Source organism: Ischnura elegans, chromosome 2 (assembly GCF_921293095.1).
Source record: "Ischnura elegans chromosome 2, ioIscEleg1.1, whole genome shotgun sequence".
NCBI classification, from domain to species: domain Eukaryota; kingdom Metazoa; phylum Arthropoda; class Insecta; order Odonata; family Coenagrionidae; genus Ischnura; species Ischnura elegans.
This window is the reverse complement of record NC_060247.1, coordinates 37170131-37197984: the sequence shown is the minus strand read 5'-3', so window position 1 is coordinate 37197984 and position 27854 is coordinate 37170131. Positions and strand designations below refer to the sequence as shown.

Here is a 27854-nt window from a genome sequence, read left to right as displayed (position 1 = left end):
TATTTGATGTTTACAATAAATTTATATTTTGCCGTTTTGTATTACCAAAGCTTTACTAAAATTAACGTCATGATTATGGTGATAAAGTGAGAAGATGAATAAAGTAGCATATTTATTTACAAGTACAACGTAATCATCGGAAGCGTTTAAAGCTAAAATAATATTCCAAAAAATCCAATCAACACGCAGGCAACCGAACTAAGAACTAATTTTGAAGTTAATAGTTAGTGAATGATGTAAATGCCGTCAAACGCCCCTCAATTAATTAAGCAAAAGCCACAGTAAGTGCAAACGAATTGCAAATGTTTAATATGAAAATATATGAAGGCATGATTTACGAAAAAAACTTCTCATGGGGAATATTTGATGATATGACCTCAGAGGAAATCTAATGATGATCGCGCAATATGGCTTCTTACCCCTATGAAAAAATTGTATAAACCTGTTTCAAAATTTTATACAATTTATACAATTGCCATGGCAATGTATAAGATTGTATAAAATTTTGAAACAGGTTTATACAATTTTTTCATAGGGGTAGTGACCAAAACCGGAAATCAAATTTTAAACCTAACTACCGTATTATTATGGGAAATGGAAAATAATTAACAAATAAAATGCATTCGCATCGATTGCATTAAAATACTTTTCCTTCTTCGTGAGTATAAAACATAATTAATATGTAATGAAAAAAACATTTTTCTTCAATAGAAATAAACAGCATGAAAATAAACGTGATTACACAAGCCAATCAGACCCATTAGATCGACATTTGATCACGGACTTTGCCAACTGAACTTGGTCCAATGCTCTGCAGCCGAAAATCAATCTTGTACAGCAGATCTCCGTTTTACAATGGGTTCGACTTACGACGAATTCGGCAAGCGATTTGAGCTGACATTTTCGCTTTTAAAAATTCCACATTCCGCCGATCGTTCCCACTTGTAAAATATGCCATCAATCATGTCATTCTACACCTTAATTTTTAGCGAGACACATTTTTATAATAGCATCATTAACATACGCTGATGCTATTTAAACTGATTCCTCCTTCGGAGTTGTTACAGACTCAAAACACGATGGAAATCGCTCTACGATTGGTCCTCGGGAGCAGATTAAAGTCGTGAAGCAAGGGTCCTATGCATAAACGTACTCCTACGTTGCGACCAATATTTTACCGTTGCAACACGTCTACTTTAAGATCGAAGTATCGCTCGTTTATCTTAACACGCTAATTCTGTCGATTATTTGGACTCGTAAAATTTGTCATCAAATGTGTCATTCTACCCATTATTTGTTAATAAAACTTATTTTTAAAATAACATCATTCAAATGCGCTGACGCTATTAAAACTGATTCATCGTTCGGAGATGATGCGGATTCGACACACGACGGAACTCGCTCTAGGATCGGTCCTCTGGAATAGATTACTATGAGGGTCCAATGTTTATGTTTATTCCTAGGTTGCGACCAATATTTTGCCGTGGCAACGAGTCTACTATTTAACGTGATCGAAGTGTTGCTCGCTCACGTCAACACACTATTCCCTCCCTCTCCTCACCCCGCTCCTTCCATTTTCCTCGTGCTTCTCCCACACCACGCCCAAAGCCTTCGCTCAGGACACAGCGCCCGCGTCTGTCTTTCGGGTACGATGAGCAGCGGTGACTTCTCTGGGCGCCAGATGGGATTTCAGATTGCGGGGAATGACGTGTGTAAATACCCCGCGCATACTTCTTCCACTATGGGTTCAACACACTTCTAGCCGGCTCACTCAGGAGTAATCAAGATATATCCCGAGATGTCATGAGTTTCGGCTGCAAAGCGATCTGAGGATCGTGAATGATGACTCGGATTCTGACCTAAAACTTTTATATTTTCAGATGCATGCGCACTCATATTTGGGTCCTTTAGATATATTTTTGGAGGAACAGTGATTCTTATAAAATTATCGAGAGCATTCCTATTTTACCAAGATATAGATGGTAAAATACATTTTTTTTTACACCAAACTCAAACAATGGATCTTAAAGCTACGACGAACGCAAAAATTCCGGATTCATACCCCTTTCTCTTTCACCGTGTTTCAACAAGGTATGGCGTGAGTTATGAGCATTTGTCAACAGGCTTAAGAAATAATTTAAAGGTTAGTGATGGGGTTGGTACAAAAGTGGTAGTGTTGGCTTTGCACTATGTAGACTTTATTATATTACTCCCGTGGGGAGTCTATGAGGCCGTTTATACAGTGAACGATTTTGTGCAAACGAATGAACGTGAAATTGTACGCGGAAAAAAAAGATTTGATTAAAACTATCGAACTGGTGTGATAGGGAGTATTTTTGTTAAATATACTTAAACTTTGATGCAAATTATTGAGCACTTGATTTATTTTACCAAACGCTAGTGTGAGCTCTTGATATATTTCATCAAACATTTTGGTATTGCATAATTTGGTCAATTGTACGGAAGAGTTTCGTAAAAATAACCGAATTAATTCAATACGATTCTGAGTTTGATAACTTTTATCGAAGTTATGATTAATTTTACGAAGGTGATTGCTTGTTTGGTAAAAATTATCAAACTTTACATTGCTATGCAAATTTGGTTTGATAGAATTTACCAAGTGTTTCGTAATCTATCGAACGGTCTATCGTTCCTCTTATGTTTATACCAATACACATTTGCAGTTGAAAGATTCTTAAACAGGCCTTACATAAAAGATAGGTTGGTAGAAATGATTTTGTTTTCATTATTTGTGATGGCGATAACGTTTTAATTTTGTTTACGTTCATTTTTCTGTTTTTTTCCTGCTTTATATTGCAATACTACCCGTTAGCTGGTGCATCAAAGACATTGATTGAATCGCATATTATCATAGATATTAAAGCTTAAAGGAGATGTTTGTGTATTTCGACACATTAAAACTTTAATTAAAGGTATTCCCAGTGGCGGTTTGCCCATAAGGACTCTCGGACGCCGCCCCTCCCAAATATTTGAAAAAGTAAAAAAAATAAATATCCATTAATTTATAATTATACATCTGATTAATCAAAGCGTTTTTTCAGTCCCATACATCGAAAGTGTTGGAAAAACACGAAAAGAAATAGCGCGAGAAGTTCGTATTTGTAGCCGTGGGGCGCTGGCCAGAACGTCCCAATCCATCCCCATGCAGTTATATGGAGAGTGGTAGTGGTGGGGGCCGCTGGTGCTATGACGCGTCTAACGTTGTGTCTTATGGAAGTCTTGGGACGTCGTCCGAAAATGCGCAGAGCGACGAGTGAGCTGACATCGCTGCGCAGCCCGGCGGGCGTATAATCTGGCGTCTACTTGGTGCTGCCACAGAAAAGGGGCGTACGGAATCAGAATGGTCACTGTACTGGGTGTAGTTATACGATTTTAATTTTTAATTACTGGTAGGTATTGCTACAGTAAATAAATTATCCCATTATGCTTGCGTTTTTTGGTGTTTGAATTCCGGAACACATAAAATCCAACCAGTTAAAGGCCGTATTGACGAAGGAAAACTATTCTCTAGTATTTGCCACAGTTCTGTTATGATTACGAATTTCAAGAACCTTGGGGAAACTAATATTATAATATTTAGGCCTTAACAATGTATTCATATCTTCCCGATGATTAGAAATGCGGTACCTATTTTTCAGATAAATTTATCAAAAGACCTGCAGTATTAGGAAAAATCAGTTAACAATTCCCACTGATTTGTAATTTAAGAAATAGTTGCGTGCGTGAAAGAGTGAAGGATTAAATATAATTTAAATCGTTAAGCGCGACTTTAAATAGAGTCATTCAATTAATGTCATGAAGTGCCGCGTACAATGCACCTTTTGTGTGTGTTCATCATTTTTCTAGCCGTCCTTGTTGTATTAGTTCATGTTCACCTAATTCCTCAGCGGCAGATCGGTAGCTGTCTGACGGAAAATGCCCACTTGGGTCTGATTTATGTGGCCTCGAAGAGTTCATATCAGTGCGGAAATCCTTACAGCTCCCATCTGTGGCTCAGTCGAGTCGTCTTCTTTTACGATCTAGAACTTATTTTCTATTATATCATGGCAATGATTTCGAAGACACGGTTATTCCAAATGCGACCCGTTGGCGTCTCGTGTGTTTACCACATATGAATCTTAGACTCAAGGAGATGGTCCGTGACGTCCTTTGTTTGCTTGAATGCCTTTGCTGACCTTAAATTCGTCCCTCAGCTGAATCAGCATTAGTGGACCACGACTTCTATCTCCCTTGAGTCGTCCTTATAGTAACGGCAAGACTCTCGGAAAGAACGGAGTGAAATGAGTTCAGACATCATTTTCGAGGAGTTAATTGTGCGTAATTGCCGATTAAGAAGTTTCTTAGTGCTGTGTGTACATTCAAGAAGACAATTTGTAATTAATCAACAGTGCTCGTTTTTTTAAGGGAAATATAGGGAAAAATTGTCCCAATTCTGTGTCCAGGCACCTTGTTCTTTTTGGTCGTATATTTCGTCGGCCTATTTTGTGTCGTCCCTTGTTTATTTATAGACTAGTGCCCTTGCCATGTGTTTAATCAGAAAGAAATTGTTGTCCAGCGCTGATTTCAACGAACGTGTAATTGATCACTTTGCTGGACAGAATGAAAGAAGGATGGACTTTTGCAATATAACGAAAGGCCTGTGAGTATTTCATATTTTGTTTAAAATGTGTGAGAAATGTTTAATTGTTGATTTTAAATCATACTGTATTCAAGAAGCAACGCGAACACCGCCATCAAAGTTTACACCTGCAATAGCAAAGCGCGCGCATTCTAGTAGTGTTTGTTGCCTAGTGGAAGTCAGTGACACTCTCCTCCCTCCTCAGGTGTTACAAGTGTCATTGCTACCTAAATCATTGCAAATGTTGAATAGATTTGACAAATAACGCATTATGATTGAAAAACGAACACCATAAGTGTATTGCGGGCATATCCGCACGAAGAATGTAGGCGCTAAAACCTAAAGTTACGTATTTTCGTTTGTATTTGCAAAATATCGCAGCAAATATATTTATAGTCTTCAAGATCATTGATCAGTATCATCGAGAGTCCGGACTAAGCCGATCCGTATGACCGAGAGTCTACTGCATTTAGTATTTATTAATCAAGCTTTATTAGGAAAACTAGGTATTTTTGTTGAAAAAAACGGAACGTATGGCATCACAGAATTTAATTCCTAGATTTCCGTAAAAACTTAATAAAATACACGAAATATTAAAAAATTATGACCCCCCGGTGGAGTGCGCCCCCCCTAGCATTTGACTCACGAGCCGCCACTGGGTATTCCTGAGGTATAATCATTCGCGATCATGTTTAATAACATGTGATAAAAGCCGTGATACTAGACCCAATCCATGCTAAGGATATCACCCAGCACGTTAAAGCCATCTCTACATCGATGTAATAAGCCTGCAAATAAATTTTTCTTGCGCATCTGCACTAGATATTCATATGGAGTAACTACGTAATGCAATTGTGTGCATCAAGTATTCCTCTTAAGCATACAAAGGGAAACTGTAGTCACACCTTATTCACATTTCAAAACAAAGGTTAAATACTTACAATAATAATATATTACAGCGTTTAAGTTAGCTATTTTTATGATAACCGATTTAGACTAGTTGTTTGAGTCCGTCGCTACCACGCGGAGGGCCTACGTTTAATGCTTCATGCAGGCTTGTCATTTTTCCACTTTTTTTTGTATTTTTTTTGCAGAAACTTACGCCAAACTCCTAATTTTATTATTTTCAATCATAATAGTGTTTTCTGGGTTGAAAATCTTTCACATGTGCACGCTACGTCGATTTTATTACCCTTTCAATTTTGATAGTTTTTATCGAACTGCTGTAGCCATTTCGCTAACAATTACCAAATCAGTTTGATAGAATTTATCAAAATGGTTTGGTAATTATTACTGAATTTTTTAATGTGCCATATGAACCCAAAAGTTTGATAAATTTCATCAGAATTCGATAGTTCTAACTAAACTTTTTTTTCCGTGTATGCTTGTCTGAACGGAATTAGGACAGGTTGTGGTTTTTGTTCAATCATCCATAAAATTCGACTCTGAATGCGATGAAATTTTGCGGATTCATTGGTACAAGGTAGAGTTTTTACTAATGAATTTACCGCGACCTTTAGAAAATTTACATTCGTTCATTCATTTGAGTGGAGAATAAACCCTTAAAACGAACCCTTTTAAAACGCGTATGACTTAAGTTGTTGGTCGCGTTCCCAGCTAATCAACCCGCCCGTGGATGGAAATGGAGAACAAGTTAGGAGAGATGGCATATTGAGCGTATGAGTGGGATTATTGCGAGTGGCCAGCTAGTGAGCGAAATCTCAACAAGGGAGGTCTATTCAAGGAGTGGTGAGAGAGAGGGCGGGTGTAATGGAGGGGGGAGACGCGAGGAGTTGACGGAGAAAGAGGGGGTAAGCACGGTGTAAAAGACTGTGAGAAGGAGCATCCGAATGAGAGAGTACGAGTACACAGATCGAGTGGTCTGTTTAGCACTAGCGCTCATACAAAAATATGATATTTCTTAATATAAATGGAAAGATATGTCTTAAATACTCCATGGTAACCTTCCATAATCGGTAGAATACTTTAATAAATAATCCTTGGAAATCAATTGTAAATCGCAAGTGGCAAAATTCGCGTACTAGGGATCATCGGCACGATAAAAATGCACCCGGACGCCGCCGCCAAAGAAATTTCAATTCCGGCGCCCACGTTTACATTTAAAATCTGATATAACTTAATATCTGTTGAGATTTCGCTCGTAGGTTACTGTACATTTTCCACAAATGTTTTAATGTTACGGAAATTCCACAGACAATAAATCATTCTCCTTGACCAGAATGCGAACCCGGATCCCCTAATTTCTGGTCAAATACTTTAGCCAGTTAAGCTACCGAGGCGTCTTTTTAAATTTTTCAATTATTTTTTTTTTTTAATGTTTCGCGGGATTGGAGAGCCCTGTTGTCAAATTTTTTTTAGCCATTTTGGCATACCTGACCCTGAAGTATGAGAAAATTTTCCGCTGCATTCATTGTAGTCATTTTTGCCCGTGGAATTTTTCACACAATTTGTGCTTTGCGGGTGACTCCGTAAAGTTTTCACCATATCTAATCCTGGTATACTTAAATTAATTTAATTTTACTCTCGACTGGTTGCAATACATTTTTTGTATCATCTTCAGGTTCACTCCGTCGTAAAGTCAAATTAAATTATTATTGGAAAATATCCATTGACGTTTCATTGACTCTTTAATAAATTTAAACTTTAATATATTTAATTTAAGAATACTAAGGCACGTATTTGTATGCGTGGTCTGTTCAAGAAATTGCGGGAATTTTTAAATCTCGTGGGTTTTGAGAGCCCAATTATCAAATTTTTGTAAATTTTTGTTTGTTTGTGCTTAAATTAAAGGTTACTGGAAATGTTCCACAGATATTTTAATTTTTCTCGACCGGTTGCAATACATTTTGTGTTATCTTCAAGTTCACCTCTTCGTGAGGTCAAATTAAATACTTGATTGCAGACTATCCAATTACTTCTAATTTACCTTTTAATTAAATTTAAAGAATATTGAGGCACATATTTGTATACGAGGCGTGTTCAGAAAATAACGGGAATTTTTAAATTTCGCTGTTTTGGAGAGTCCGATGGTCAGTTTGTAAAAATTATGTTGGTGTAAATGCCCCTGATGTGTGATAAAGTTTTCAGCAGCATTCATAGTTTACTTAAATCAGTTCTCTACTGAAGGCACAGTAGGTTCTATGCGTAAGCGCATATAAATGTAAATATCGGCGCCGATATTAAAATTTCTTTGGCGGCGGCGCGGGCGTCTGGGTGCATTTTTAGCGGTTGCTGATGAATTTGTCACTTGCTATTTAAAATTGAGTTCCAAGTATTATTTATTAAAGTATTCTACCGATTAAGGTAGGTTTCCATGGAGTTCTTAAGGAGTATTCTGGCAGCCTCCCCTTCCGTCATGTACTTCCCTTTTCAATTCACAATAAGGCATAGGTACTCCCTTTCATTCTATCTAAAAATCCTATTGTCTTTCTTCCTCGCCCTCGTTTACCTAACGTTCTACCCTCTAACACTGTTTTCAACATCCCCTCCTCGCTAAGTACTCGCTCCATCCATACCTCCTGTATCCTTCGTATCTCATCCAAAAGCTGCCCGCCTCCTTAAGAGTCCACGCTTCCGCACTGTAAAGCGCTTTACTCCATATCAGTCTTTTCACTAACCTTTTCTTAAAACTCTTACATAAGGATTCTTTCATAAGCTCCTTACTGTCCATGAACGCCTCCTTTGCTAACGCAATTCTCTTCTTGATGCTCTTAATGCTGATTCCGTTTTCTTGCGTAATATGCTACCCAAATAGTTAAATTGCTAGGATTACGAAGAGAAAAACTCAATTTAAATATCGGGTACTTATTCAAGTACTCAGTATATTCAGGGATTACATCACATCTTAATATCGGTATAGTCGGCGCCGCGGCGTTTTCGTTTTCAGTCGTTTGTCGGCGGCACCCACCTCTTCATACTTACAAATATTTTTGCTCTGAGCTTCCCACATGCATAAATTACCATACCTAGTGTTACTCGGTCCGGCAGATGTTTACGAATCCAATCTTAGCACTGCCTCATTCGGAGCTGGAGCATCTGCGACTCTCATTTTAAAACGAATCACGTTACACCCTGTCCGAAGCATTAAAGATCACGTTGTCATTTTCTTTTTTTCACTCTTCATTTTTCCTCGAGAATGTAGAGCGAGGGAATGATCGGAGATAGCCCTTGTATCGCGGCTCGCGTCGCGTCGTCGTGTTCACACGCCCATCGGACTGAAAGGGAGCTCCTCAAGAGGGTCGAGAGGAAAACAGAAGCGAAGAGGAAAGCGTATCACGGGAGGAAGAGACAGGGGAGCAGCGCGGGGCGGAGAGGGTAAAAATTTTTTCTACGAGATTGATGAGGGTAAGGGTAGGGGAGGGGGGGGGGAAGAGTAGACAGGCGTTTCGGGGGGGGGGGGGGGGGAGGGTGAGTTGAATGGGTGGGGGAAGGACGCGGAGGGGTCAATCCCCCCAGAGCTTGGCTCCTTAAAGGGCTGCCCGCCCCTTGCTTAGTCGGCTGTTTGAAGTGCATTGGCGCTGAAGAAGGGGTGGGGGGAATCCACTTCGCCGGTCTCTGCCCCAGTGCACGTCGTCCGCATCTGATTCACGACCGTGAGTTCTCCTCCCCTTCTCCACGATCTGCCCCTGGAAAGGGAAGGGACACAGCCTCCGAACTTATTACATCGTCCTATGTGAAGTCTTCTCGGGATTTCTATCGGTTTAATTCCTTACATAAGTAAGTATATGGAGTACATGGAGTAAGTACATGGAGTAAGTATAAATATAATGTACTTACTCTATGATTACACCAACGTTTTGTCGGACGACTGGTCCATTGTAATCAGGGTGTGTGAATTAGTTTGAGCTAGTTAAAATCGTTGATTTTATAGCGTCTTAGGCGATGCCTTGAGGAAATCGTGAATCGATATCATGATAAAGATAAAAGTTTCAATGGCTTCCGGCTCAACTTTGTGGAAGTTGAAGTTCACAAATGACAGGACTTCGTTTTCTTCCACGTATTTATTTTCTTGGTACAACATGTTTCAAGCTCAAGTGTTCAACAACCCTCACCCATTACATCTCCCCTGTTCCCCCCTCCTAACACCCACTTTCCCTCCCCCAACCTTCTTCAGTCCCTTCTGGGTATAAATTTACAAGATATGCCAAAAAATTTTGTACTTGAAAATGACCACTTGACGTCGAAAAATGTGCTAAGAAAATAAATCCGTGGAAGAAAACGTAGTCGTTTTGTCATTTGTGAAGATAAAAGTTGTTTTATTTCCACAGATTTTATTTCTTGTCCGACCTAGGTTTCGACAATATACACTGTCATTATCAAAGTAAAATCTCACAAAAGTAAACCTGCTTATATATGCTTGTAGGGATCAAAACATTTATAAGCAAGTTCTCTCCTCCCCCTTCCAGATCCGCTAAAAATATTTATTAGCAGTTTAATTTTTGTGAGATGTTACCTTGATGACGACAGTGTATATTTTCGAAACCTTGGTAGGTTAAGAAATAAAATCTGTGGAAATAAAACAACTGTTTTATCTTTAACATGATATGAAAACCGTTGGGATCAACGGCTCCGACTAGCTTAATCGCTTTTAACTGGCTCTACCAATTTTCTCAACCTGATGACGATGGAAGATTCGTTCGTAGGGACGTTGGTGATAATATATAATGATACAAATCGGTGGAAATTTCGAGACGATTTCATGAAAATAAATCGCTAGGAAAAAATTACAAATTAATTTGTCATCCTATGTGGCTTCTTTTCCATTGCTGTAAATGCTATTTTCCCACGAACGAATTAAAGCCAAAACTCTTCAGAATTAATGGTGTTTCAAATGCTCGCAATTTTTAAGGCACAATAACCTGTTGATTCATTTATTATCAAATATTTGCCTTTTGATACCAAACTGATGGAGTGAGGTGTTCCTTGATTTTTAAATTCATGATTATCCACACATCTTCGAACACGATCTCAACCTATTTCTACGGGTCAACAACATTTTCAAGATAAGACGTCTGAGAAAGGATGTAGAAACGTTGAAATCGATTGAGATACTATAATATAAAGATTGGAAGTGTTTAAGTTTATCACTACCATGATAACTCCAACTTATAATACGGCTGATAGTGCCGAAGCGGTAGGCGATTGTGGTAGTACCGGAAAACGAAGAACCGAGAGGTGAACTGAGTCAATGAAAAAGACACCTCTTCCGCTATTGCGTGGAGATATTTATAATTAATTTGTAATTAATTATCTCGTAATTTATTCTTAAAAGTGGAATTAAAATAATAACGAAGAAAAATTAACTGGCGTAGCCTTAAACAGTACAATTTCCTTGATCTCAAATTTAAAGGACTGGTTGACCGAATTTCTTCATACCTTTTTCATTTCAGTACTTACAAGAAACGTGTACTCGAAATCAAATGTAAACCACATTTCCTTAAACCGCATTCGTGAATCAATACCTTTAACAATCCCTTAGAAAGATTTATGTAATATGATCACAATCAAGTGAAGTTCATCAAAGTTTCCCAAATTTACCAATAACTACTTTTTCAGGTAAAGTCAAACGAAGATATCGTATTGCCCACAGTTGATTGACAGAGACACGTGTTTCAATTGTTATACAATCATCCTCAGGTACCTACTAATAGAAATAGTCGAATGTAGTACTCTGTCAATAAACTGTGGGCAATACGATATCTTCGTTAACTTTAGTTATGTTGTTCCAAGACACCTTTCCTAAAAAAGTTGACTTCATTCATTTTCAGGTACTGCCATTTACTAGGACTTTGAAAACATCCCCATCTCTCGCTTTCGGCGATAATCATCGGGTGAGTTTCTTTTTTATAAACTTTGTATGGGAAAGGTATTGAAAGCAGAGATTTGTTACTCATATTCAACATAGTAAAGCCGGCATTTTAATATGGCGCAGAACAACAACAAACAAGCGTTTAGGCGTACTAGGTAATACGTGCTAAAGTTTCACACTGTCACGCCATCAGGAAATAAGCATGTTAAGAAAACGGAGTGATTGGGTTTTAAATAGAGAAGAAGGTGTATCATAAAGTATTGTCATTATACTTGTTTTCTTGCAAAAATACACATAACATATTATAGCAAGTCAGAAAAGAGAGTTTGGCACCAGTGGGAACAATCATGACGTTTGTTGATATTATTTGAAATTATATTTTATTTTTAATATATTTGCCTGCTTATGTTACGTTTATTTGAGTTATTTATGGATTTAACGGGTTTATAAACTTTTTTTTGAAGATTAGAATTTAAAAAATGCGTGTAGTCGATTTACCTCGAACGAGTAATCGACATGGAACAGTCGAAACTTTTAAGTCAAATTAATCGGTAGAGAGTGAAGAGTGAAATTTAAGATTAATATTGAATTTTTCGCCAGAAGCCGGTGATTCAGCGTTTAAAATGATACCTCGTTTTTAATAATGAAACACTGACTTGCAATTTTCCACAAAAATTTGATACCTCGTTTATCACTGTAGGTGCGGTATTAGTAACAGATCATATACAAAATGACAGAAAAAGACCTATCTTTAATTTAATATATATGATGGCTCAGTAGTTGCAAAGGTTTCACAGGAAAGGCTACTTATACGAGGACCAAACAGCAATTTCTAAGCATGTAAGTCGATAAATAAGAAAATTTTAGCGCGCAGAGGTGTATTGGGTTGCAAATGAGAATTTGAATTCCGAAAAATGGCGGAAAATATTTTTTCCTGTTTAGTAGCACCGGTTAGCTGTGATTTCCCTGATGTTGCAGTAATTGCACTATAAAATTGTTTAACTTTATACACTCTAGAAATGTGGTGGGCAAAGAGTCGGATTGCGTAGAGTAATCAAGGGTTCAAAGCTGGGAAGGGAATAAGGCATTGCAACAACCCCAAATATTAACACAGCAACATGGATTTTCTGATTGTGAGACGACCTTTGCAAAAGTGAGATGACTCAGGGGGAAGAAGTTGCGCAATACAAAGTTCACTCATGTCAATTTCAAGAATATTTCAAAAACTTTAATTTCTCCTCTAATTATACTCCACCGACTGACTGTCATAAAAAATAGGCTTTCCATGCTATGTTTTCAGTAAATTGCAATTTAAAATACGCGCTTTTACACAGTGTCTTATAGCAATACTTGGCCGTGCTCAGAAAAAACATTGATTACGGCTATAATAAAAATGACATTTTGAAATGGCATTATTGTTCGGTATTCCAATCAAAAAAAGAATAAAATGTAGGCATGTCACAGTGTTACCTGTATATTTATTAGCATATGGATGCTGTGTGTGTCAAGTAAAATTGCATAACGCTCGTCTCAACTATTTGGAAAAATGTATTGATTTAGAAATAAGGTGAATCTAGTTTTAATATTGTGTGCCTTCCAGTTTCCTTTTTAACCACTATGAATGACTTGATTGGCGGAAAATATTAAAAAAAATAATATACGCTAAATTTACTTGCTTTGAATTTGGCAGTGGCGAAGCTGCCTCCTTAAGTTCAGACACCAATGGATCAGAAATAATGGGCGACTCATCCGTCAAACAAAAATTCGGGTTGTAACATTGACTAATCCCGAGTGATTAACACAGCGCTAAGATATGCACAGAGCGCCAAGCGCGGCAGTTTCAAGGAGTTGACTTCATTCATCGTACCGAATCGCAGTGAATCATTCCATTGATCACTGACTTGATGTATTCATTGAGTGAGCGTTCGAGCATCTGTTAAAAATGACAGTACTTGGAAAGCCGTCAATTTTTACTCTCGCCATGCCGAAACCAGTTCCTGTTCGATTGAAGTTCGGGAGAAATGAAAGCGCGCGTTGGATCGAAGCGCACCACCGGCTCGTCCTTAATCAGATGATAAACTTGACCCCCATTCCGCACTTCCTTATTTCCCTCACCCACACCAGTCCTTGCCCTTCACCCGCCCTCCATAATCGTCATTAATCTCTCCTTAACTCCTTAGCGCACGCTACTACAGAACGGACATGCAGAATGAATCGCCAATTGATGCATCGCCGCTATTTTTATCGTCTCAACGAACCAAGAAAGTATCACATATGCATCGCATATTCCATAACCATGACTAACTCCTAACAACACGTATCTCAAATTCGGCCGATTTGAGACAGGTATAACGTTAAAAAAATAAAATACAAGCAAAACAAAACTCTTCGTTTGCAAAACACAACTCTTCTTCTTCAGTTTTATGAACTTTTGGTTTTTAATTGCAGTGTACTAGTAAAAAAAATTAATCGTTTTTTTCCTCTCTTGAAAAGTTGCTTTTTTGAGATACGTGTTGTTAGAACTTAGCCATCGATATGGGTAAATGTTTTAAATCTTACGTGCCAAAAAATAACAGGAAATCATAAGTGAGAGAAGCGTGATTAAGGAGATGCACCCTCACTATAATGCATCTAAGAGAACAAGGGCGCACCCAGGATCAAAAATAGGGAGGGGGGGCAAGCCATGGTTGTTCAAGTTGTAGGTAAGAATTAAGCGTGGAAAAGGTGAATGAAATCAACATTTTAAGGAAACTGTAATAGCTCTATGTTAGGTTTAAAATTATTTGCTTGAAAAATTTTATTTTCCTTGGAGACATTTGCGATTTTTGCTTCTGGGGGAGTTGCTGCCCCCTCCTGCCCCTCGCTGGGTACGCCCATGTAATGGAACGAGAAAGCTATTAGCTTAATTTTTATAGAGATACGACTTAAATAATGACCTCACAGCTTAACGTTTACGGATTTACAATGCGTTACCATGAAATAGGAAAATCCAATTTTATTTTATTCCACACTCAAAATTTATTCCGGACCATGGTACCGACTTTACTATATATTTATCAAGGAAAAAATGTAATGAATAATATCTTTATCTCGATAATTTAATTAATAAAAATCACAACTTCTTACTTTGATTTTGATATCGAATCATCAAGACCATTATCGGGAATGAAGTATTCGTGTGGAATATACAAAGTGAATTTTCATTGGATAGTGACCTCAGTTAATTTTTATGGTACAACTTGGTTTGAATTACCCTAAAAACATTTTCATTTGAGTGTTTCCAGTAGAGAAAGTTAGTGCAAAAAAGTGTAAAAAAGATCCCAATATGCGGGCTGGGTACCAGCCCTATCGTCATGACGGTAGATACGAAGCTAACGATTAATTTCAAGTAGGCACCGTTGGAATATCTAGGATGGAGGTTATTGCTACACTTCTCTGGGCTGCTGAAAGTTTACGAAATCACTTATGAATATCAATAAATATGGGGTTGCTAACTCAGGACCGAAATAGAATTTCATTTGAAGAATGCGGTGCATGGAATGAAAAGATAAGTTACCAGGTAAAGATTCATCCTCATTCGGCATTTTCGCATCCGTTGAAAAAATAAATAAAGTTGCCGCCCACTTTTTAGGAGTTCGTGACGTCATAAGAGTTCAGGTTTATTTTATTTATTCAAGATAATTCCGTAAGGAATATTTCACAAGGTATTAAACAACGACAAGACGCATGAGACCGATGCACGAAGAGCAGGGGGGAAGCGATGGCCCGCTCGGCAAGAGTTAGTGACGTCATCAGCTTATGTGCCAAGGGGTAAACGGCGTCGATTTTTCTCCGATACGTAGGCTACGTATCAAGATAAGGAAAAATGAGTCTATTCAATTTTTTTAGCTCAATCACTATACAAAATTAAAAAAATTGAATTGATAGAATTAAAAAAAATATTTTATACAAATAAGAAAATGACTGACGAAAATGCCAACGGGTATTATTTTTCTAAAATATAATTGGCGATGCCAGACTACTATGAAAATAATGCACCATTTAATAAAAGAGATTGACCAATGTACGCTTTGAGCTATATCTGCGAGGGTGAATAAAAAAAGACGTCTCATCGCTGGGAAAAATTCATTTGATGTGTAGTAAACTCGTGGAGGCAGTATCATGGTCATGGTACATACTGAGACGTGAACCTCAGGACTGTCGCTCTCCCAAAAAGGCTCCCTTCCATTTCTGCTCTCTTTCCCTTTTCAACTCATCCCTTATACGTTCCGTAATCTCTCCCAACCTAGTAATGGACTCCCCACAAGACCATTCCTCTTTTTCTGAACCCGTGAGAACCTTAGTTTCCGGTACAGAAAAAGCGCAGAGGAAGAATTATTTGCTTTGACCTGACCTCGAACCTGGATCTTCCAAATTACGAATGGGTCCTTCAATAGCTTATGAGACGAAGGCATCTTCTGACTTTGTATTTTAAGTAGCATTTACAAAATGGCAGTTCAATAATTCACAAGAATTTTCACTCTCTGAGCACACTTGTGGGCCATCCCGTATATTTTCACACGCTGGCCAGTTCGTGGTTGTTTCCTTAGATAAAAGAAACTGAGCTTCTTGTGTTTGTTCCTCTCCGAGGGGCCTTGTGGTTTAGTGGGAGGAGCATAGTAGGCTTCTTATCGATGAGTACGGAGGAACGATTAAATTCGAGGAATCGAGTTATGTCGGCTAGAACTTTGGCGACGGGGCAAAAGTGATTTCCTTTATCATTAAAACCTTATCGATATTTGAGGGATAACGTAGCAAGCTCGAAGATCAAGAAAACGTAGAAGATACATAGATCTCGTACGATAAAAGCTACAGTTTCCGGCGCAATTCGGTGGAAATCTTTGATATTTTACATAAAGAAAGCACAGGTCTATTTGCACCTTTATTTATTGCAACATACCTAAGTTTCCGCATATAATGCAATTTTCAAGGATTCCGGTTTTTGTTTTGAGTGGACTCGACTCAAATTCCACGATTTAACGCATAGAGTTCTAACCACTCCATCGGCAAATTTTTAAATTTTTGTCAAATTTGACTCCTAAATTTTCTAATTTTAACATAATACAGAACATGTTGATTAGTCTCACGTCAGGCGTCAAGGCGCCTCCAGAGGAAAAAAGAGCACATTTCATGACAAAAGACCGCAAAATACGCTTCATATTTCTTCATTAAACCAATAGTGGGCAATAAAAACACCCATCACCAGCCCGAACTCATATTCAACAGTTGCCTAGCAGTAAAGGATAGTTACCGGCAATTACGGTTATTTCAATAACCCCTTCCCTTGGGCCACAACCAAATAAGTACATACTTTTAAACCAATCTCATCATCGACTTATGATGATAATCGCAAAAAAGTACGAATTATTAAATCTAGAAATACATAAGCATGGAAGTAGTCGAGTGCTTTCATTACGTCAGGCAGAAGTATAATCTCTAAAATTTTGAGAGCTGGATGAACGGGAAGAGTGGAAGCAGCTCATTTAAAGTGATTTATGATTTGAATCCGAAAGCTCCGACGGTTTTCGGCATCAATTAAAGCATCAATGACGACGAAGGGACGTGGAGGGAGGGGGGCAGGGGGAAGGGCGTAGAGATGAAACCCACCTCCGGCGCCAGCCTCAATTTTCTTCGCGACGTAAAACCCCGACGGGACGGAGCGTGCGCTCAAAAACGTCCCAACACATTTATGACATTCCTCCAAAGCGAAATCATTCCCATTTATACGATCTAGAGGGCTTGGAATTATCATGACAAGTCCTTGACACAACTTTAAATGACGGCCTGGATATTGAAGTTGGCTCTTACGTTTTCATAATTGTCATGTGAATGCTAATTTAGAAGATTTATTATAATGGTAAATAGTGGATACTATAGAGTCAATAGGGAAATAACATAAATGTAAGTTTTTGGCGTTACTCGGTGGTATTTATCCATTTTGAATAGAAATAACAACATTGCAATTCCAACTTCATAATTTGAATCACTGTCTGGTTTTCGCCACAATGCAGCATCATCTGGTACAAGCTGAAGAAAATTCAAGAAAAAATATCCATAAAATGCTGATAATTCACTTCAAACTAAGTGACAATAAACACTAATTTCAACTATGCGGTTCAAAACATTATTGCCCGATGACTATGCCATAGTTTCTTTGCCAATGTCATTTGTAACTGTGACGTAAAAATTAATAAAATTATATTAGTTACATAATAGAAAAGCAAGGGAAGATTTGCTACTTAGACGCTTTCTCCTGCACTTAATTTTTGTTTGAAATCAAGACAATGTAGCAGTTTTCTGCCATAACTATTCCATTTAGTTAAAGAATTCCTCTAATGAACATGGAGCCCTCCCGTTTTTATTCATTTGAATAAACTGCACACATCACATGGAAACTAAATGGTACTTTGCGTGGCTTATTAATAGTATAAAATCAAATAAATTTCGACGTTCTACATCTTAAGGACATTTTTAATACCTTACATCACATTCCTTATAGGCTTACAAGGGGGGCTGGGCTGATTTATCTTTAAGTCCTTCAAGTCAATGCAGCAAATTAATATCAATGTCTGAGAAAAAGACTCCAAAAGATGTCTCGGTCATCCACACGCTGCGTAAAAAAATTGTAACAAGATTCCTGAATACAGTATGCCAGAATTTTCCCTGGCAAAAAATCACAATTTCTCTTGAATTTTTCACATTATCCAGTCTATTACTAGGCAAATAATTTTTTTTGCTGAACATGGAGCCCCGCCGTTTTTTTTAATGAATGCATTAGTTGAAATAAATTGAACACGTGAGATGGCAACTAAATGGCACTTTGCGTGGCTTATGAAAACTATAAAATCGAATAAATTTCGACAGAATACATCATTTCTAATACATTCCATCGTATTGTATGCACGTTTTGAATTATCGTTAGGTCTTGCGAGTAAAACGTAGCAAATCAATACCAATGCCTGCGGAAAGGACGCCAAATTCTGTATCAGTATAGTGAGACCTAAATAAGAGTCGAGAAACGTCTTCTCATAACACATTCTCACCCATGGAGCATGATCAAACACTTTCAGAGACGTAGAATCATTCTTCAGCAAACCCATGCTCGGTCATCCACACACCGCTTAAAAAATTTACGACGGCAGGAAGAAAAAGAGGAGAAACACGATCCGCTTCGACTGCCGACACTCCGGAGGCACTAAATTTAACATAAAAATGCACCAGCGAAGGGTTATTAAAATCGTCCCAAAACAGAGGGGCGGGGGGGGGGGGGGGTGAAAAAGCTAGCGTAGCGAGTCACCCGGGCGGTCTATCCGTCTATCTGTGAGCGTGTGTGAGCACGAGGTCGTAAAACATATCGCCGAGGTCCCATTATCCCCTCCTCTCTCGATCCCTCGAAAGTTTCTCAGCCATTCGGACCACCGATATGAGTCGCGCATTCCTCAACCGCTGATACTGGAGGAAACCTAGATAACACGAAGGAATCTACTCGGTGGGAATGGGGTCGCTGAGAGGTCGCAACACTTCCGCTTCTCCGGTATATTTTTTCTGAAGTAATACTTTCTTGAAACGTATTGGTTATCACAAGATTTTTGAGTACAAGATCTCTGCATTTTTCAGGACAATAATCCTAATTTCTCCCGGCTTCTTCCCACTCTCCTTCGAGATCACGAGGTAAATAATTTTTTTAAAGAATAAGAGCTAATATAACATTTTTTAAATAAATTTAAATTCATTTTTAAATAAAATCAATTTATTTTGAAAGTGAATTTATTTTTATGATATAAATCGATGTATTTCCAAATAGAACTAATTTAAAAAAATAAGATCAATAAATTTTCAAAGGGAATTTTTTAATCTTAAATTTTCTCTCGTGTCAAATGGCATGGATGAGATTCTCTGACTTATCCCTCATCTCCGCGGCCCTTTTAAACCCAAATAACTTTCACAATAAACTTTTGAGCATGGTTTGCGAATTGATTTCTTATAATTTAGAAAACCCTCGTCTTAATACTCGTCTCGTAGAATACAAGGTCCCCCATTTTTTACATGTCCTTAAAATTTCAGGGAGATAAGTTTAAAAAAGAAGTAACACGTCAGAAATTCGAGACAAATTACAATTGCGAGTGATGCGTTCTCGCCAAAAGTCTTTGAAAAACATTCGTTATCCTAATATTCTTAGCCTGGGTCCCCACCAAGAAAAACTAATTGTTTTCGGAAAATATTCCGTCCATATATAAATATTCGGTCCATTGAATGATGAATGATTGTGCCGAATCAGAAAAAAATAGAGAATTACGAACTCTTCACTAAGACCCAGACATCATGGAAGTAATTAAGGCATAAAGAATACCGTGGCCATGCCATATTCTACGAAGAGATGAAGGAACAAGGCTAAAAGAGGTTTAGAATGTTGTACCAGCTGGAAGACGTCCGTTAGGCAGGCCGAAACTAAGATGGGGCGACTAAGTATTGAAGGTTGTGAACCAATGTCAAGGACAGTTCATTGGACAGAGGACATAGAGGAAGAGGCTCATCTACGAGGCAAAGAATCGACTGAGATTTTTTACGCCCCAGCAGTAAATAAGCATCACTGGACATTATTTGAAATACAAGTATTTAAAAATACGTATTTGAAATACATTGGTAATTGGTATTCGGTACTTCAAATGCATGACCTGAATGTATTTCGTATTTCAAATACAGACTTTTGGTATTTTCCCATTCTAAATAAAAAATATATTTTTGGAAAATACTTTTGAAGTGGCTCTGATCACACTTTTGCAACATTATCCATCAGAGATTACATCGTTTTCGTTAGAATCGTTTTCTCCATACTTGCAACTATCCATAACGTGCCAAGGCAGGTTATATTCTTTTAAGATCTCTCAGTCTTCATAAAAATGTATTTATTATTTTAAAAGGTATTTTAGATACTATTTTGCAGTTTGTGTTTAAAATACTTAGTCAATGGTATTTTGTATCTTGCATTGCAAATACATTTGCAGCGGTATTTGGATTTTGTATTTAAAATACTCCTCGGCCTGTTTTTGCCCAGCCCTGTAAATAAGTATCAACTTAAGGCTGGATGGCGATACTTGGTGGAACTTGGTGACAGGAAGCTTAATAAACGATACACTGTTATAGGTATGTTCCTCGGAATGTTACTCAACCGACCCAGGTTTCGACATTACACTATGTCATTATCAAAATTTCACCTTTGAAAATGACATAATGTAATGTCGAAACCTGTGTCGGTTAAGTAAACCTCTGTGGAACATACAACAGTGTATCTTTTATTTTGTTTCCTGTAAATAAGTAGTATTCTAAGCTCCTTGTGTAACTTCGAAGTGTGATTACAGCTAAACGAAGTATTTCACAAACACAAAATATTTACGCCACGGGTATCGGAAGGTCAACAAGTGACGTTACGTCTTCGTTGCACTACTCGTCTCATTCTACACCATATTTAAACGTGTGAGTCGAAGGCCGGTAGCCTTGCCGGACAGTCAACCGAACCAGCGCGGCAGACTAAAATCCTTTTTCTGCCGAGTGCAAGGAATGCGAGGAGGGTGGGATTTAATGCAAATTGAGAGGAGGGACTCGATTCCGCAGGAGGAAGGGGGATGCACTTTTGGAGGAGAGGAAATAGGGTGGGATAGGGCGGGGAGGAAAGGGTTCCCCAAGCTAAAGAGGGGCCGGGGATGTCTTAGGTAGGAATGCGAAACAGCCGAGCGAAGAGGGGAGGGTAAGTTAGTTTCAAGACGGAATACGAATTGAAACATTTACATCTATGAAATCTAAGAATAAATTCAATCCCATTCTACATTTAAGCCTGAAATCCAGGTCCAAGGCATTTTCTAAGATTTCTTCCTAAGGCTCTACGCTATATATTAAACTCATACAAATGCTAAGGTCCAAAACGTTTTGTAAGGGTTGATATTTCCGCCCAAGGCTCTACGCCAATTTCTAAACTGATATAAATGCTGCTGCTTAAGCATTCGAAATGAGGTGCTACCGAAGAAGGACGAAGATAAAATGGATCGAGGAAGTAATGAGGAAGTGCTAAGAAGAGTGGAGGAAAAGAAAATTGTCACATTGGTCCTTTCTTCGCATGTATCTATAGTTGTGCTTTTTTTTGCTGTGCGCTTTTTTCGCACAATCCTCCCAAGCTGTGCGTCGTTTGCGGGCGCGAGGGAAAAGGGTTGCCCGGCAAGGGCGTGGTGGTCAGCCCTCGAAACGAGAGGCTGGTGTCCAGCGAATGAGGTCCTGCGGTCGCCCGGCGTGGCGCCAACCTCCACTCCCACTCCTACCACTCAATATTTTTTTCATTTCCATGTCCGAGGCCGGTCGCGCCTGGAATTTACCTCAAATTTATAAGAGAGAAAGCGGCACTTCGAACAGCGATCCTTAACCCTTTCTACCTAACAAGTATTGCTTCTGAGCAACTTGAAGAAACGTCATTTACAAATGTATGACCTGTGCATTATTAACTGTACTGGATATAGATATGAACTACTGGTCATTTTATGTTGCAAAATGGAATGGTCAATATGTAAGATACACTTGAGAGTTTTGATTGACCTGAAAATGCACATATTTTCTAAATGAAAAATCTTGAATTTTGATTTTCCCAGAAATGACGCTGGAACACGAGATCACGAGGAAACGAAGTATGGTAGACCCTCGCTTTGCAGTAAAATGACTCCACCCCGGAATAACCGATAGTAAAGCGAATTCCACCGTATGTTGAATCGGCATTATTTCCGGACGACGAATCTGTTTAAAGAGTATCTGCGCATATAAATGCTGCTATGATGAAGGTGTTTTGTGGGAACTTGAATAATTCACACCAAAGGGGTTACTTAATTAATACCATTTACATTAAAATATGAGCTACGGACAACCTGCGCATTTTTAACAAAATGATAATTAGATATGGGCCATTCCACCTAAATTAGACCGGGTGATTACCCTTCGGTTTACCGTTCTCGATAATGTTGGAGATATCGTTTCATTTCATTGCTCAGAGAGTTGCACATTGATACAGTGAGACAAGCCTTTATAAACTATCATTTTTAATTTATTGCACGTCCATAGTTTCATCGAAAGTGGACATTATTAGGTCTGACCAGATGATAGCCATTGTTCAACGAAACCATGTCCGCGAGACAAATCATCCACGGGGAGTTTAAAAAGTTTTTTATTTCTTGTTCAACATGATTTATTGATTCCACTAAGTTCACGCCTGGTGCAATATTATTAGTGTTACAAAGGCTTTGAATTAGGCTAGGAACCGCTCGGAGGCTAAGTGCTAGTCTTAGATCACTTGATAAATGGAGAACAGACACCTTTCAGAGCGACACCCAGGGTACCTTAGACCAGCACCACATTTGCAGGTTCGATAGAAACGATAAAATAATTGAGATAGCATAGGAATAGGAATTATTAATCCTCCGAGCAATAAAGGAAGCCGATTACATGAATGCAAGTTCGAACTCAGAGAGTAAAATCTCTTGCCACTCGCAATCAATCTTTTAAAAGTTTTCTCTTCGAGTCTGATGGATGGTGTCCCACACCTCTCGCCTCACGTCTGTCGGCTTGCGTAGTAATTTGTAGAAATATAGGAGGATATTATCTATATTCGCCACTGATAATGAAAACAGGCGCAGAATAAAGTTTTGTTTTAATTTTATGGGGGTTCTCTGCCATGGCGAAAATTGTACTACTTATTACGATTTCTCATTCCATTACTCGTTATTCTCATTCCAAGGTGCGCTTTAAGTTTACTGAGAATTCTAAAGGGTGACTTTGTGCAGTATTACAACCACACATTGTTCGTATTAACGTAGAATTGATGACAAAATATACTTAGAACTAAAATGCATCCCAAGTGTTACCATACATGCTCATGCAGCTTCACTAAAACATGAAGATATCAAGTATAGGGGAAAATGTTGGTCCAATATCATCGAATGCAAACCTGGGATTAAAAGCTACATCGTTTGAAATGATATTTACAGATTTTTCACTGATGTTCATATAGTGCTGTATTAAAAAGTAAAAATATGCACTGGTATACTCTATATTGTACATATGTATAAAATATGCAGTGTTGCATACATTTTTCACATAAGTAGAGGAACAATGGCCGCTATTAGTTTTTGAGCGTTGCGCTTGCCGTGGAGGTGGAGTGCCCTCTAAACAGAACGATAAGTATAAAATTTATTAGAATCCGAATCGGGCTGGTGTTCTTCTTCCGGATCCCATTCCTACTTCCGCAGTTGGTCAGACGGTAGCAGCCGAGGGAACGGCAGTGAATCAGAGTGGTGAGGAGCGGGATGGGCGATTATCACGGGTCTTGTTGTGGGAACTCGATTTCTCCCGATTGGACCGCGTGCCCCGTGGGTCAATCCCCTTGCCGGGCATCCTTGGGAGGGCATTGCAGCCGAGGGAAGGACACAACCGGAAGGGGAAACAGTTGAAAGGGGGGTGGGGAGAGAGAAGAGCGGGTTCTGTGGACGCCCCGCGGGAAGGAAGTGTAGAGCAGCGGTAGGGAAAGGTGAATAGGAGGAGGAAGCGAGAGATGAGGGCGATGCACATTCCGGATCAGAAGGCCTGTAGTTGGCTGCTGTCAATTTGAGAGGCCCGTAGACTACAGAGATCTTCTGTATCATGCAGAGATATATACAGAGAAATCACCCCACAAAAAAATTCAATTATCTTGTCACATTATTGACCAAATAATGGCCATTTAAAAATTTCCCGTCTTCTCCTAAATCGCCACAATGCCTATTTTTGAAGGTCTGAAGTTGGTTGCAAACTTGAGAGGCCCCAGGACTACAGAGGTCTCTTGTATCATGCAAACCTGTATTGAGTAATCACTCCACAATAAAGAAAATTTTAACATTCTAGTCACATTATTGACCAAATGATGGACATTTTCAAATTTCCTGTTTTCTCTTAACTCGCCCTAATGGCATTTCTGGAGTTTTTTTCGAATTCCAGTAAATTCATGAAAAATTAACTTCGAAAGTTAACAGTCGTCAATTTGTAAATCATACATGTATGCCTCTAGCGTGTACTTTGAGAGGAAATATTAATGATGGTGACCCCAAAGTTTTCATTCGGGCCTGCATGAATGCGAATGGAATAGGATATATGGAGGATTGGCAAATTACTGTCGGCGTACGAGTCTATTTTGAGCAAGCCATGACTACGTAAACTAAATTTGATCTGATTCAAAACCCTTACTCAATGCAAAGTTTAACTTATACCAACATATTTTCGGGAGGCCGCAGCTTAATGTTTGTTGAGAACACTTGTGATTTCCTAATAATCGATAATAGAAATTTCTTGCCTTCATGCATAAACTATAGATTGCATTATACAGCTTGAGCATAACAATTAATTCACAGCCTGAGCAAATAGTTTGAAGAAATGATAAAATACCGGAGGATGACAAAACGTGGCGTAAATATCTTCATCGCTTTATGACGCCATAATATTGTATGTTTTTTGTTCACTGCAGTATGTTCGCATTTAAAAGAAAATAATCCCGTTTTTACCATTGAACGGATCCTCATGGCATTTCATCATGCACTCTGAGAGTAAGAGATTAAATAAATAATATAAAACATCAGTATCATATATATATTGTATCTTCAATTAATGTTCAAAAGACCCATTTTCATATAATAATGTGCTATTACTTGCATATTGAAAGCCCTTACGAGGCAATCATCGATGATTAATGCTTTACATCATCAGTCAGATGCATCGGACAGAAAATATGTCTTAAATGCAGAAATACTAGATAAGCTTTGACGCACGGAGACATGGTTGAGGGCGGGAAACCTCCTAGATAATGCCTGAAAGTATCAATTTTTAAGGCGCTCACTTATTGTCAGTTCTATTGTCTATTCTGGACGAGGATCAGCGACGGACAGATCATGGCAAGTATACATAACTACCTTGGGATGTCTTGAGGGGCATTTTGCATACTTAGAAGCGATTGATAATACGAATGATTAAGTCACTAATTGGAATGAAGACAATTGGCTGAAAGGTGGGTCGCTGACGCGAAATCCGTCGAGTTCATTAGGGAATATGTACCAGTGATATATCCCCTAAAAAATGCGGACTTTTTGTCAAGAGCTACTACAGATCATGAATTTTGCATTTCTTGTTTCCTAGGGAATACGAACCGAAATTTCTCTTGAAACGAAGAAGCCTTCCATGTGCTGGTATACGGCACATTGACCCTTTTGAAAAGCGAAAGTCTTGGAAAAACTCACACCGCAGCACTGCCGCATGACTTCTTCCATATGACCTGTTTCGAATGGATAATGAGCGAATGACGCCATCAATATTGAGGAAAATTGAATGACTCAAAGGTTTCATTATAGAACTGGCATCTAAAAATATAAATACTCGCGGTTGAACAGGAAACCTCCAATTTGACCGCTTTGCCCAGTATGATGTCATCCCTCCATCGATAATTTCAACTTGACATTTCACAACTGATCAGTTGACGCAAAGCCAATTTTATGGGTAGGTAATAAAACTAATTGATGTAAAAGACAGGGTAACCTACACCAAAACTTATTCATGCCTCAAGTGATAAAATATTAGAAAAATATAAAACTTGATGTGATCTATCATGGTGATTTTGTTTCAACTCCTTGCCTTCATTCGATTTTAGTGGCACCATTGTAAATAGGACTGCTTACATTTCTGGAAACTCCCTTTCAAATCAAATTTCTTGCAAATATTTAGACTCACAGCGAAAATTTATATTGATAAGCTTTTGGTCAAAGGAATTCATAAATGCATGCTGCGGAAGAAATTTATAAGGCTGTCTCGTTTTATTTTCAGTTTTGAGCTTAACTCCATAGCGGTTCCATTTTTAACTCCATAGAGGTCACTGAAGGTTCATGATTTCAAACAGCAGTTGGCTACTATATGTAAAAAAAGCAAGATACCCGAGTTTGAGGATCTCTGGCGTCTAAACGAAGGAATCAATTTCAATGCAACGAAAAGAATACGAAATAATATTTATTTATACTTTGGTTCGTTTACTTCAAAAAAATCTCCGACTCCATAGTATTTCCTGCACAGATTTTTTTCTAAAAAAAAGTACCAGTTTTTTGAGCGTAAAATAAAGTTGCCCAACTTTGAGCGCTTTGCACTCCCGTAGTTTTCGTTCCAGTAACTTGCAATTTTGATAGAACTCTATTACTAACAGTTTGCAGGAAATAAATTGTTTATACCACGAAAATTGAAGGATTTGTTGTAAACAACGCAAACCTCTGTAGTAGTAAAAGGATAATCTCTCACAGCTGAAGTAGAAGGATAATAGAGTGGAGAAAAATAGGGAAATAAATTCATATTTATGGCTAATTCTAAAGCAAAGTCAAAGTGGGATTGGCCAAGAGGCTTCAAAGATTATGCGCTGAAAAGCAGAGTCCTCAATGGCGCAGATTTCTAAAACAATAGCAATCACATCTCGCTCGAAGGATTCTTCGAAACGGTTACGAAAGCAGGTTTTCTTCCTCCCGCGACATGTCTGGAAAACAGTGGCGACACATCACTCACTTTGACATAACATTTGTCTTGATATGAAACGGCAAGACTGCCACGAAAGACCTAATTTCACTGAGAAGGTCTTGAAACCACACGACTGGTTTGAAGTTAACCCACAGACCTCGAAAGATGCTCAGAAACGGAATCCAGTTGCTCCAGAAGGATTTTCCGGGTTTGAAGAATATATTCCAGTGCGTCGTACATACGTACATACATATCTCTATCTTTACCGCAATTCAGGAAATATTTAACACCAATGGACCTCAGCTCTTCTACAAGTAGGCTTTAAATGATATTATGAAGCTAAAATTAGAAGTGTTAGATATATATTCTCATTGTTACCATCAACACGGTGTGATTGAGGGTAAACCAAAATTAATTCCATCGGCAGTCGTGCTTACCCAATCCAATACAAAGCTAAGACCTCCTGTTCTCAATTATATCCAGGGGATCGGGTTGGTGTGGTGGCTAGAGTGACGGATTCCCACCCAGACTGTCCGGGTTCAAATGCCGGCGGTGGCAGAGATTTCTCAGAGGCTACCCGATCCCTGCTTGAGTGACTTGTGAAGGGCAGCACTCCGTCTGTCGGATGTGATGTCATGCCGTGGTCCCCGTGGCGCCTTTCTTTAAGAGCAGGTTAATGCCGACGCCGGGTTTCTCTCCACCCATCCCTCCCTACCCTTTCCTCATTGCGCGAATGACCTTCCTCAGTTATATCCGTGATCTCAACAGCAGAAGGGAAACGTTGTATTCATTTAACCAACG

General features: G+C 38.6%; 1 long non-coding RNA gene across 1 annotated transcript in view; it reads left to right on the top strand.

Moving 5' to 3' along the window:
- The window catches only part of LOC124153616, a 90035-nt gene that overhangs the window by 25827 nt on the left and 36354 nt on the right, over nt 1-27854 (top strand). The window contains exon 2 of the long non-coding RNA XR_006863705.1: nt 11428-11490. This is a non-coding gene — a long non-coding RNA (uncharacterized LOC124153616). The remainder of the gene's footprint in view (nt 1-11427; nt 11491-27854) is intronic.